A 13,768-nucleotide genomic window follows, 5' to 3' on the forward strand; every position below is an offset into this window, starting at 1 on the left:
TCTATCAATGTGGGGAAGACAAATGCTGCCAATCGGTTTAATTTTTTTCTTCAAATAAATATAAATGGTAATTTTAACATTTGCAATAGTAACTCGATTTCATCTGATTTTGGAAAGCCACGTGCCATGTATTTTATAATTTAGAAATGACGTTTGAAAATGTCAGCTTTCATGAGTAGTCTGGTATGTCATTTAAAGCCCACAGAAAGGTGTGAGGTAGATAAGAAATAGTGAGGCTGAAGAGGCATTTAGAGGTGATTTGCATGAGAGGCATTGCTAGAAGTTGTCTAAACTGACGTCTGACGGCAAGAAGCCTGCATTAACTTCATATGCAAATAATAGCCTGTTACAAGGACCAATGTCATCACAATAGAATTGCATCCTTATTTGGACCAATGAAAAGGCAGGCATATAATTTGGTTCTCAAAGTAAAATACAAGGCTAGGGAACAGGGCATTAGATACCATGACTTCTCTTTCCAACTTAAATCACATTCTGCACTCAATTTATGTATTCTTTCCTCCAGAAGGTGGCTGTGTTGATAGTGTGTCATGCCTGGCCTAGGACCACCTTAGGAAGTCTTCCCCTCTTGTAAAGTGCTTGAGGTCTAAGATCCCATGAAATGCCCCTGACTCTATTGTTTTTGTGGCACCCCCTACACCCCCGAAGAGACCACATCAGACCCTTTGGCAACAATGGTCCTTGAGACAAACATGGAGGGGGCTCCTGATCAACTTACCTCACCCATGGAATTAGAAGCTAAGGGACTGCCCTGTCCAAGGGATCATCGGTGCCAAAAGGTGCAAACAGTCTCCCATCAGCAAAGCTTGAGGGAGCCAAAGAAACTGGACTCCTCAGGAGTAGGAGGGCTCATCAGACTTAGAAGGGTCCCTAAAGAGTAGGGGACTCCTCAGAAGCAGGAAGCCTGAAGGACTGGGTTAACTATTTGCAGCTGGGAGAGCTTTGAAGACTGGGCTACACACCAGCATTCAGTTCTGGTCTTGCCAATATTGGAACAATGCCCACATGTACAGGTATCTTCCTAACTGAGCATAACACTTCATACATCTGATGAAACAGACACTAGTTCGTGAAAGCTTATGCCTTGATAACATTGTTAGTCTTTAAGGTATGATTCTTTCTTTCTTTCTTTCTTTCTTTCTTTCTTTCTTTCTTTCTTTCTTTCTGCAATAGACTAATATGGCCAATCCTTTGGCACTTGGTGGCATGGAGTGAGAGCTGCAAGCCAGTGCTGCTGATAACTTGGTCTCTAATTGAAACAAAATATAGAAAGTGTATATTGATTTAATGATGGTGGGGGTGAGTGGGTTGAGGGATAATAACTGATCATGAATTATATAACATCATAGAATGAGAACAAGCAATGAAGAAGATGAAAACGCTGGAGCAAAACCTGGGTATGGGCAGAGAAAATCTATGTACAGAGAAAAGAGAAAGTATTTGGAAAGGATGCAGAATTATGCAGTGCTGGGGGTGGGGTGGGGGATAATATCAGCAACAGGGAGCTGAGTGGGAGGTTCTTGGGGTACAATAAAGAATAAAAGATGAAATAACTAACCCATGGATTAGGCAATATAGCAGTAAAGATATTAAAAGATGGCTTGAGCCTGGTGCCTTGGTTGTCTTTGAATACCTGATGACATCCTGCTTTGTTTCAAGGAATAGAATGTCAGCAGCAGCTTGGGCTAAAAATGAGAGTGGCCTGTCAGGGCTCCCCATAAGTAAGTGGCCTTGGGGGACTGCCAAGGGATAATATACTCTCCCCCATTTGGAACCAATCTTCTATCTATGGGGTGCTTGGCCAATATACATTGGGCAATTGATTCACTGATCCACCAGCAGGGATGTACAAGAATTTCTGTTATGTTCTCAAATCATGCAAACAAACATGTCCCATTTGCAATGCCAAATGTCAGTGGAGCTGGAGGGCATGTTCTTCTAATTGTTTGCAGATTCCTGAACTTGTGTACACATTTGAAAACACTGCACATTTTTGCAAAAAAAAAGAAAAGAAAAAGGGTTTTTACACTATGGGCGAAAAGTGTGTATTTCAGTGTGTGTGTGTGTATCTGTTTCAAATGTGTACTTTCCCCCTTCTGAACAAAAAAGTGGGGGGGAGAGCTGAGCTTCAAGTTGGTGTGTGGAGAAACTTGGCAATCAGGGAAATCACTTGTTCATCCATCCATCCATAACAACCAACCCCTAAAAGAGAATATCTTCCATTATGTATCCCTCCCAACCCAAGTTGTGAAAGGGGCATTTTCCAGTGATTTGTAGACTGAAATGGAATTCTTGTACATGCCTTTGTACAGATTTCTGACTGCAAAGTGTGATGGTTTCCATGTTAATTTCTATGATGTGGAGATTGGGTAATTCTGAGAACTTTGCTGTTACAAGGCAGCCTATAAATTATGTGCATCAAATATAAGGAAATAAATTAGTAAATAAATACATTATCTACCCCCATTCCCTTACTTTAAGAGATACTATTTTCAGGGAGTTCCCTAATGCCAGCATGTTTGTGTTATCAGCAATGCAAATGGCCATCACTCATAACATGACTGACACTTTGCATTTCATTTCATTCTGACTTCACTGTTTACTAGGGATGTATGAATTATTTACCTGCCATTCCAGTGGGGGGGTCCATGTGGGGGGATCCATCCCTCCCCCCAGAATCTTCACCGGCTGGCTCCACTCCATAGCAATTCCGCGGAGCTGCCACCCAGCTCCGAAGCCCCAGCAATATGGCCATCATTGCCATATCGCTGGCTGTACTGGTGTACTGAGGACACAAATGGCGTCCCTGCTCTTTGACATGATAGGCTATGTAAATCTTTGCATTGCCTATCTAGGGATGTACAAAACACTTACGTGGTTTCGTCCAGGGACATCCGCGGTGGGGGGGAGGCGCTCCATCCCTCCCCCCGAAATCCTCTCCAGCCGGCTCTGCTCTACGGCTACTCTGCAGAGCCACCGGCCGGGGCCGTCTGCAGTTGGACATCCGGCCACTGCTGGGCTGTACAGGGACACAAATGGCAGCCACTGTAGCGACCGCCATTTGCATCCCTGTCTTTTGCCATGATAGGCTATGTATATATTTACGTAGCCTATCACAGCAAAAGGCAGGGACGCAAATGGTGGCCATTACGCCATTTGCACCCCTGTCTTTTGCCATGATAGGCTATGTAAATACTTATGTAGCCTTTCACGGCCATTCGTGGGAAGGGGAATGGTGGCCGCAGACACAGCAGCCATTCGCAGAGCACCGGACAGCCGCAAACAGGTAGGCTCCATTCCAGGCCCATTTTGGGGGGTGGCAGGGGGGTTGCTTCGTTCCACCATGGATTCCAGGGGGCCAAATGCACTTGGAATTCGGCCTCCCTGGAATCCATGGCGGAATTCTCCAACATCCCTAAGCCTATCGCGCGAAGGAACAGGGACGCAAATACGCCATTTGTGTCCCTGTTTTTTCACACAATAGGCTACATAAAGATTTACGTAGCCTATCACTTCAAAGAGCAGGGACACAAATGGCGTAGCGGCCGCCATTTGCGTCCGCAGTCCATCAGTCCAGCCAGTGATATGGCAATGGCAGCCATATCACTGGAGCTTCAGAGCCAGCAGCAGGCAGGATCCGGCCGGCGAAGACATCGTGGGGAGGCAGAGGTAGGAGATCCGATACTCCACGGACTTTGTGGGGCTGGATTCAATAGAATCTGGCCTCACTGGGGTCTGTGGAGGATTTCTCCAACATCTCTACTGTTTACAGTTCTCCCCATACCCTGCACACACACCATATATACTGTATATAAAACAGAAACTCCCCATAATGCTTTATGCATCAGATGTAGGGATGGCAGAGAAATCTGCCATGGACTCCAGTGAGGCCGGATTCCAGCCCCCTGGAGTCCGTGGTGGAACCGACTAACCCCCCCACCCCCAAAAACCCCCCAGAATGGACCTACCTTGGTGTCCCCTATGCCATTTGCATCCCTGCTTTAGCTGTGATAGGTTACGTAAATATATACATAGCCTATCACAGCCTAGTGTAGGGATGCAAATGGCATCCCCTACGCAGGATGTCATTTGTGTCCGCAGCAGCCCGGCAGCGGATGGAGGCCCCACTGCAGATTGGCCCGGCTGGTGGCTCCATGGACTGGCTGCAGAGTGGAGCCAGCCGGGCAGGATTCCGGGGGGAGGAATGGATAGCCTCCCCCCCCCCGCGGACCCCCCAGCAGACCCAGGTAAGTTGGGGTTCGTACACCCCTAATCTGATGAAGTGAGCTATAGTCTATAAAACCTATGTCAGAATAATTGTGTCTTTAAGTCTGCAGGGGTGCAATCCTATGGATGTTTAGACAGAAGAAATACTACAACTCCCAGCATTCCCCAGCCAGCATAGCTTGTTGGATTTGCGTCTGTCTAAACGTCCATAGGATTGCGATCTAAAGGTGCAATCCTGTGCATGTTTAGACAGAAAAAAGTCCTACAATTCCCAGCATGCTGAAATGTGTAGGACTCCCCCCCCCTGTCTAAACATGCATAGGATTGTGCCTTAAGGTGCTATAATATTCTTTCGGGGGGGGGGGTGTTTCTCAGTGGAAATCTTGAAAGACCTGATGGCTGTGTCCCTTAAAGGCTTAGGAAAACAAGCAACCAAAAACAAAGCAAAAGAAACCACGGACATTCAAAATGTGTTATTTAAATTAAATGGTTGGGTGCCAGCAAATCTGACAGTAGAACATGCACCTCACAACAGGGCTGATGGTTGCAAATGGACGGTACAGTGGAAAGATGTGAGAGGAGAGGAAGGTGGATGAAGATGGGTGATGGGTGTTGACGATTCGAGAAGCAATGTGTCAAATTATATAGACATCTCAGACAGCTGGACATGCATCACATACAGTTCATTCCCTGGAGATCTGGGAGAGAGGGGGGGACACAGTACTGGGTCCAGCTCTTCTTAGCCTTTCAGGTTGTATGCACTGGCATTTACACAAATTGGTTGTTTTGTTATTCCTTACCTGCATAGTCAAAATATGCCATGCTAGTTATGATGGCTCTGTGCTATCTCCAGGATCAGAGGCAGCATGCTGAACACCAGTTGTTGGGGAACAGCATTGGGAGATGGCTACTGCTAGGGTAAGAATATAAGAACATAAGAAGAGCCATATTGGATCAGAGCAAAGGTCCATGTAGTCCAGCATTCTGTTCACAGAGGGGTGAACCAGCTGCCTTTGGCCAACCCAGAAGTAGGACATGAGTGCAATATCAATTCTCCACCCATGTTCCCCAGCAACTGACGTGCACAAGCATCCTGCCACTGACACTAGTGGTAGCATATAGCCACCAGGACCAGAAGCTGTTGATAGCTGGTTCCTCCATGAATTCATCTTCCTCCATGAATTTGCCCAGGTGTCCTACTTTATAGAGAAGAATCTGCTATTTGAAGAGCTATCAGAGTTAGGGATGTCAGAGAATTCCACCACGAATCTCGCGGAGGCCGAATGCCACCCCCCGAAATTGGTGGCGGAACGGTCTGGCACCCCCCCACCACCCCCGGGACGGGACTTACCTTGGGCGGATCTTCCTGGCGGTGGCGGCAGCTCCAGCGGCAGTTCGGTGGTGGCAGCGGCAATGGCCTTCCGACCGGCTGCTGCCACTGCCATTTCCAGTTAAAAAAAAACAAAAAAGGTGATAGGCTACGTAAAGATTTACGTAGCCTATCACGGCTAGATTTTTAAAAAACACTGTGATAGGCTACGTAAATGTTTACGTAGCCTATCACAGCTGATTTAAAAGAAAAAAAACGCGCGTACGCAAATGGCGGCGCCCATGGGCACCGCCATTTGCGTTCCTTATTTTGGCACGTCTTAGTCTACGTAAACATTTATGTAGACTAAGACGGCGAAAATAAGGGGAACGCAAATAGCGTAGAATAAATGTTTACGTAGACTAAGACATGCCAAAATAAGGAAAGCAAATGGCGGCGCCCATGGGCGCCGCCATTTGCGTATACACGTTTTTTTCTCTTTTAAATCAGCCGTGATAGGCTACGTAAACGTTTACATAGCCTATCACGGCTGACTGCAGGGGCGCAAACAGCGGCGGCTACAGCCACTGCCATTTGCGTCCCTGCTAGCCAGCGGCCGGATGTCCGGCCGCTGGCGGAGCTGGCTGGCGGCTCCGCAGAATCCTTGCGGAGCAGAGCTGGCTGGCCAGAATTTCGGGGGGGAGGGATGGAGCGCTTCCCCCCCAGCCAGAATTTGGGGGGGAGGGACGGAGTGCCTCCCCCCCACCGCGAATCACCCAGTCGAAAAGGTAAGTGACTTTCGTACATCCCTAATCAGAGGTCTGTCTTCTATTTGAAGGTGTCCTCTATTTGATTGGCTGTCCAGTCTAGTTTAAAGTAAAACAAAACAAAACAGGGAGAGCAGTGGCCTTCAAGTTGTCCCTCAAGACTTAGCACTTGGACAGCAGACTGACCAGGCACACAGATAGGGATGTTGGAGGAATCTGTCCAGGGGCTGGAGCTCACCAAGCTTCCATCAGCTTGGACCCACAGACTTGGGTTTGCTTCCCTGTGATTTGGCCCAGCTCGATCCCCATCGAGTTGAGCCAGCTCACAGATTTTCTTGTCCCCCTCCACTGTAAATATAGAATTGCGCAAATTGCAGCCACATTGTGCGTAATTTGAGCAAATCCCAGCCAGAATTTGCTAAATTTGCACAAATTACAGTGGAGAGTTCTGCAAATTAAGCAAAGTATGGCTGGCATTTCTGCAAATTATGCAAATTGCAGAACTTTCTGTTTGAAAAAAAATACTGAAAAAGCTTCCTAGTTATCGGTGGGGCGGGAACCGACAGCTCGGTTTGTGAATGCAAGCCAAACTGGCAGGGGCGGGGGACTGGAAATCTGACGGGCCCCCAAAGTGCCAGATTTGCAAATGGCAGATATCCCTACACACAGATCATCTAGTCAGTCTCCCCCACTCTGGTAAGATGCAATAATATATTTCTATTTAATTATAGTCATTATTTCTAAATTTGTATTTCTATATAAAATTAGTTCAAGAAAATGTAATGCAAGTTGGTGTCCTCATTTGGGGGGGGATGCATTTCTTTTTTCCCCTTTTTTTTGGGGGGGGGATATGTACATTGGCCATCCTTACTCCTGCTCTTATGTCCTGCTTGTGAGGTTCCTGGAGTTAACTGATCAGGTAGTGTGGGAAATAAGATTCTTATAAAACAGCTCAAAATTCTGCAATTTTTTGATGTGATACTCTGGGCCTGGAAATAGAGGCTTCTTTATTCTGGCTTGAGAAAAGCAGAGAGGACACCTAACAGCCAGACCAGGCACTCAGAGCAGAACTGTGGATATGACACAAGGTTCTCATCCATCTCTGGCATGCCCATTTTTCTCTAGAGTTAATCTCTCAGCCTCTCCCCATCCTCGCTGAGCCACCATTTTGCATAAAAATGGTGTCTTGGCCTTTTTGGTAAATAACCATTTATGCAAATGGAGATTGTAAAGGCACCATTTATGCAACATCAGAGGTGTAAATGGACCATTTACACATGCAATGTTGTGTAAATGGCCCCTTTACAGCCACCATTCATGTAACATTATATTTACGGAAAAACTTGAAGCACCATTTTTTTCACAAAATGGCAGCTCACTGAGGGAACAGGCAGCCACTGGGATCTTGTGGTGTGGTGGCTCAGCCAGCGAGTCCAGTAAGTATGGTGAGCAGGGTCCAGGAAGCTGAGCAGGGGGGAGTCTACCAGATTCTACCCCCTCTCAGACTCCTGTGACATCCTTATTTATAGCCCTGTTAACTGTATACACAGTACTACAGTGCCACCTAGTGACAGAAAACAAGTATTACACCACAGATTCAATATGCCAAAAAAAGAAAACAAAATGAGGCCGCTGTTACTCTGTGGAGAAGACAAGTCTGCACCCTAACCAAAGAAAGCCACCATAAAAGGTACATGTATATGTTATTCCTGTAAACTCACCCTTCATTTCCTCAAACTTGAGGTAGAGTAATTCTGTATGATTCTTTTACTCATTCACTCCCTCACTCCCTTCCCTTGTCTTGTCCTTTCTATAAGGTTACATCCTTTATGACAACACTGTGCATTTCTCCCCAAAATTAATAACAGCAAATTAAATTTGGTCCATTAGCAATCAGAACTCAACAAAGGATATTCAAACAACATCCTGTGCCAGACAAAAGAAGAAACCACATTCTTTTAAGGGATAGTTTGGGGGGGGGGGACTCCATCATCATATCATGTTTTCTTTCCCTCTAGTGTACATTTTTTGCATCCAATTATAAAATGCAATTATCACAAGCATCAATTTATGCTAAAATTGCACTCGTTAATAGTTTTCATATATTGCAATACTTCTTTAGGTTTTTTGACACTGCATCATAAAACCCTTTACATGCACAACTGGAATTAGCTTTAACTTGATAACTCTGCCTTAACAAAATCAGTGCTAATTACTTGGGCTTGTGCAGTCTCTAAGGTGGCCTGATTTGTTCGCTTAATTTGCCATCAGAGAGGCTTTCTTTTTTCTTTCCTTTTTTGTGCTAGTACTTGTAGGTCAAGGATAAAAAAAATAATAATTCCAGCAGCAGGGAGGAAAAGTGGAGTGACTGTGAAGTTTCACCACCAGAAGCACATGCTTTAGCCTTGGAGAGAAGACAACAGGAGATGGGTAGCGCATAAGTATGAGCATCTTGCAGATGTTCTCCTCCACAAGTTGACTATGCATGAAGGAGGGAGTCGAACCATGCCTTGCACACATTTCCCAAACAAACCAGAGAAGTGAATCACTCCCCTGCCCTGCCCCCCCAACCCCCATATGAACATAAGTAGAGCCATGCTGGAGCAGACCAAGGGTCCATCTAGTCCAGAATTTTATTCACAGAACAGCCAACCAGCTGCCTGTGGGAAATCCACAAGCAGGACAGAGTGCAATAGCACTTTGTTCCACTCATGTTCCCCAGCAACCAGTGTACATAGGCATACTGGTTCTGATTAGGGATGCTGGAGAAATTTGAGATGCACTAAAATGAGCTCGGATTTCTAAGAATCTGACCTGTGGCATCCACTGCAAAGCAACCCCCTCAGGTCATGTGGAGTCTGTGGACTTTCAGATGATTTTTTTATTATTTCCCAAAATTTATGCATATAAGTCCATAGAAAAAAAATGTAAGTTTCTGCTGAAGAAACATGGAATGCAATGGGGGACAATACAGTAAATGTTACGTAGTAAGATAAATTATGTAAATACTTACATAAATACTACATAAATACTTATGTGATTATTTGCGTATTTTTCCGCATGACAAAAAGAAAATATTCACAACCATCTGTGGATGGATGATGGAACAAAAGGCACCTGACAATCCACAAAGCACAGACGGAGCAGATTTTACACAGTCCGTACATCCCTAGTTCTGATACTGGGGATCAGGGATGTTGGAGAAATCAGAAATGCATTCAAATGACTTCAGATTGCTATGACTCTTACCCACAGAATCCTCAGTGGTTCAACATCTTCTGAGTCATGAAGACCTGCAAACCATTAAAAAAAAAAAAACATTTGGAATTGTATGCAAATTTAGTCATACAAAAATACAAAAGTTACTGGAAAATATGCTAATATATGCCATTTTCTTTAGAAAACACACACACAATGGTGTATACATCTCTAGTTTCTCTTCAGCCCCCACTATGGAGCACTCTTTCTTTCTTTCTTTCTTTCTTTCTTTCTTTCTTTCTTCCTTTCTTTCTTTCTGTCTTTTTGTGTGCAGTCTGCTCATTGACTGTACACTGAGCTATGAAAAAAAAAGTGACATGTCAGAGAAAGTTGTGTAAATTGCAGCTGACTTTGGGGGTGCTTTTCCAAAGTGAGGGGGCTCCAGTTCTGTCAATGAGCAGACAATGGAACAAAAGACACTTGACAAACCATGGAACAGACAGAACGGATTAAATAAAATCTATACATCCCTACTGGACATAGCATTCAGCTATCATTAGTAGCGATTCATAGCATAATTCTCAGTGAATTTGTCTAATCCCTTTTAAAGCCATACAAATTGGTTGCCCTCCCTACATCTTGTGGTAGTGAATTCTATGCATTCTGTGAAGAATTCCTTCCCTATTTCTGTCCTGAATCTCACACCAATCAGCTTCATGGGAAGTAGGGATGGCAGAGAATTCTGCCATGGATCTCGGTGAGGCCAAATGCCAATGCATTCGGCCCCCCGAACTCCGTGGCGGAACGGCCTGCCACGCCCCTGCCCCCCCGTGGATCCCCCTGGGATGAGACTTACCTAGGGCGGATCTTCCAGGTGGCGGCAGTGGCTCCGGTGGTGGCTGCGGCAGCGGTTCGGCGGCGGCAGCGGCCGGTCTTCTGACCGGCTGCCGCCGCCGCCATTTCCAGTGTTAAAAAAAAAAAGACGTGATAGGCTATGTAAAGATTTACGTAGTCTATCATGGCTAGGTTAAAAAAAAAAACCCACGTGATAGGCTATGTAAAGCTTTTCATAGCCTATCACGTCTGACTTTAAAAAACAAACGAACGCGCATACACAAATGGCAGCGGCTATGGCCGCTTCCATTTGCGTTCCTTATTTTGGCCCATCTTAGTCTATGTAAATATTTACGTAGACTAAGACGGTGAAAATAAGGGGGAACACAAATAGCGTTGGCTACATTATTTGCGTTCCCCTTATTTTCGCCGTCTTAGTCTACGTAAATATTTATATAGACTAAGACGGGCCAAAATAAGGAACGCAACTGGTGGCGGCCATAGCCGCCGCCATTTGTGTACGTGCGTTTTTTGTTTTTTGTTTTAAGTCAGACATGATAGGCTACATAAAGATTTATGTAGCCTATCATGGGTGACTACAGGGACGCAAATGGTGGCGGCTACAGCCGCTGCCATTTGCGTCCCTGCTAGCCAGCAGCCAGATGTCTGGATGCTGGCAGAGCTGGCCGGCGGCTCCGCGGAATCCCCGCGGAGCGGAGCTGGCCAGCCAGGATTCCAGGGGGGGAGGCGCAGAGCGCCTCCCCCCCAGGGAGGATTCTGGGGGAAGGGACGGAGCGCCTCCCCCCCCCCAGCGGAACCCAGCGGAGCCAGGTAAGGCCAATTTCGTACATCCCTATTGGGAAGACCCCGGGTTCTAGTATTATGAGAGAGGGAGACACTTTTTTTTTCCCTATCTAAAAAATCCAAATACAAATGAGGACTCCCCTTCCGCACGGACCACTGCACCTACCCTTTTGAAACCTTTTTGGGTTTCTTACTTAGGGGCACCACTAGGCTGTATGCCATTTTCAGAACAGTGGTCCACAAGATGCATAGGGACATAAGTTTGTCCTCTTTTGGAGACCTTCAACATCAAGGCTGCTGTTGCACCGGCACAAATCCCAGTGGCTTTTGCTCTGAAATTTGGCAGGCTTAAACCCTTCAGAAGGGTCAGCTTATCCCTGAAAATTTCATCCAATTCTGACAAGAAATTAAAAAGAAAAAGTTATTGGCAGTTCCCTTTAAAAGAATGTATAATGGTCCATAGCGCACGCACGCACACATGCACACAAACACACACACAGTCACACACACAAACCCTGCACCTGTTTTTTTCTGACATTTGGCAGTCAGAATCCTCTCCTAAGGGGCTACTATGCCAGCTTATATCCAATTCTGACAAAGTGAGGGGGGGGGGGAAATGTTGTAGCCATCTTTTTATTTCCAACAATAGTCAATGGGAAGCATAAAGACTTGGGTTTCTGTACCTCAGGCTCAGGTCTGATACCCCAATCAAAGCTGATGGCCTCTAAATTGGTCCAGTCAGAATCAGGCCATTTGCTGAAGCACCAAATCTGGGTCTGAGTCAAATTTCGGGATCAATGCACACCTCTAATATTGGGAAACGTTCCCTACAGAACTGCATCTATTAGGGAAAATTGCATACAAAATATGTATGTTAGGGAGAATTGCACGCAAAAATAAATATGAATTTTCCTGCACTTTCTTTTTAAATTGCAGACTGATGAAGAAATCGCACAGAATGGATGTATGATTCAATATCTGTGAAACTGACACAGCCTGGAAATAGGCCCAGCTGCACATATACCAACTCCAAATTTCTTTACAAATTCTATGTATAAAATTGACACAAAGATGGAACAGAATGTAGGGCAGAGCCATGAAAACATAGAACTGGGGAATATGTTTTTACTTACAAGGAAATAGTTTATTTGATTTTATTTATTTCATTTCTCAACCACCCAATAGCCAAAGCTCTCTGAGCTGTTCACAAAAAATTAAAACCATAAAGCACAGCATAAAACAACATAACATATGAAAGCTTAAATCATAATATAACAGTGCAACCAGAATAAAACCTAGCAGCAATGCGGAGACTTAAAATTAGGGATGTACGAATCCCTTACCTTGCTCCGCTGAGGCGCATCCTTGGTGGGGGGGAGGTACTCCAACCCTCCCCCCAGAATCCTGCCTGGCCGGCTCCGCTCCGCGGCCAAGCCGCAGAGCCGCCGGCCAGCTCTGGCTGCCTGCAGCCGGACATCTGGCCACTGGGCAGCCCTGCAGGGACACAAATGGTAGCTGTCGTAGCCGCCACCATTTGCGTCCCTGTATTGAGCTGTGATAGGCTACGTAAATATTTATGTAGCCTATCACAGCAGAGGGAAAAACCCCAGCGTACGCAAATGGCAGCGGCTACCGAATGCACTGGCATTCGGCCTTACCGAGATCCATCGCAGAATTCTCTTAAATCCCTACTTAAAATACAGATTCAAAACACCAAAGCTAAAAGACTAGGAAGCTAAAATGCTAAAATACTGGGGGAATTAAAAAGGTCTTCACCTGGCGCCGGAAGGGGTGCAACGTAGGTGCCAGGCGAACCTCTCCAGGGAGCTCATTCCACAGCTGAGGTGCCCCAGCAGAAAAGGCCCTCTTCCTGGAAGCCACCTGCCTCACTTCCTTTGGCAGGAACTCATGGAGAATTACCACTGAGGATGATCTTAGGATCCAGAGAGGCACATATGGGAGGAGGCAATCCTTCAGATAACCTGGCCCCAAGCCAAATAGTTTAGTCTAAAACAGTTGTTTTTTTCCTTTACAGAGTGTCAGACTGTACAATTTATCCCATTTGATTTCTGAATTGACCAACATATCTGATATTTCCAAGTCCTCCAAATAACTGTCAATTACAGACCTAGGCTGAAAAGATGAGGGATCACTTTTTGTATTTCTATTTAGTACTGGGTTGAAAATCTCATTAAAATCACTGCCTAAAATCACAGGAAGCAGATCAATATCTGAGATAATGACACAAACTTTTTTTTAATGAGTTCATTATGATTAGGTGTATAGATATTTGCAAAAATAAGCTTCTTCATCTCAGATTTAGCATGTAATATAAGATATCTTCCTAGCAGATCAATGTAGGTGGATAAAAGAACAATAGGAAAGGGATTTATGTATTACAATTACAACCTCCACACCAGCAACTTTCTCACTTTGAATTGTCTACTCTACGCAATTAAGGATGTACGAAAGTCACTTACCATTTCGCGGATCTGCTTCGCGGTGGGGGGGTAGGCGCTCCATCCCACCCCCCAGAATCCTTGACGGGGGGGAGGCGCTCCGTCCCTCCACCCGGAATCCTGCCCAGCTGGCTCCTTTCCACGGGGAT

The sequence above is a fragment of the Heloderma suspectum genome, chromosome 10, assembly GCF_057233095.1.
Source record: "Heloderma suspectum isolate Gila_16-S chromosome 10, 16-S_ref, whole genome shotgun sequence".
Classification (NCBI taxonomy): Eukaryota; Metazoa; Chordata; class Lepidosauria; order Squamata; family Helodermatidae; genus Heloderma; species Heloderma suspectum.